The sequence below is a fragment of the Varanus komodoensis genome, unplaced genomic scaffold (genome assembly GCF_004798865.1).
Source record: "Varanus komodoensis strain SLA01 unplaced genomic scaffold, ASM479886v1 scaffold24, whole genome shotgun sequence".
NCBI lineage: Eukaryota > Metazoa > Chordata > Lepidosauria > Squamata > Varanidae > Varanus > Varanus komodoensis.
The window spans coordinates 1807054-1807676 of NW_025335641.1; the positions used below are offsets into that span (position 1 = coordinate 1807054).

Genomic DNA, 623 nt, shown 5'->3' on the forward strand with positions numbered 1-623 from the left:
GTGTATGTGTGTGAACTAGACCATCACTCTTGGCAGGCATCCTGGGGTCATCATGATTCAGATCCAGGCTCAAGATCAGGACAAGGAGAGCCCACACAGTACTGAAAGGGAAGAATTTTGGGGAGTGGTTCTCAATCTGGTTCCCACATTCTTGACATGAGCAGAGACCTACCTTTCAACTCACTACAGGGTTAGAGTTACCTTGTCTTGTAGCTGGAAGCAAAGCACCAATAAACAACTGCAGTTCAAAGAGACCATCTGGAGTTTTGGAGCCTAAAGGAAAGATGGAAAAGGCCAAGATAAGGAAGCACACACACAAAGAAAACTACTCCCTGTGTTTGGAAATGTGATTGTGTAACCACTTTCATGTTTCTGTGCTCCAAATAGCCACCTTAACCGGTCATTAGAAAGGACAATAAAATGTGAATAAAACATGCTTTTGGACTTTCTGAGGCAATGCTACTAAACTGAAGCAGACCTGAAACACAGAAAAGTTTAGTGAGGAATTTGGCAAGCATATAAACTTTGGTCACTTGTGTAGGAAAAATCTCACAACCCCAACTGACCCCAACCCCAAACAGCTTTCCTTTAAAAAGACAACCCAAACATGGACACAATGTGCT

The 623-nt window shown here is 42.9% G+C and overlaps 1 long non-coding RNA gene across 1 annotated transcript in view; it reads right to left on the bottom strand.

Moving 5' to 3' along the window:
* The window catches only part of LOC123024467, a 1531-nt gene extending 1242 nt beyond the window's left edge, over window positions 1-289 (bottom strand). The window contains exon 1 of the long non-coding RNA XR_006414934.1: window positions 202-289. This is a non-coding gene — a long non-coding RNA (uncharacterized LOC123024467). The remainder of the gene's footprint in view (window positions 1-201) is intronic.
* Window positions 290-623: the final 334 nt, after the last annotated feature.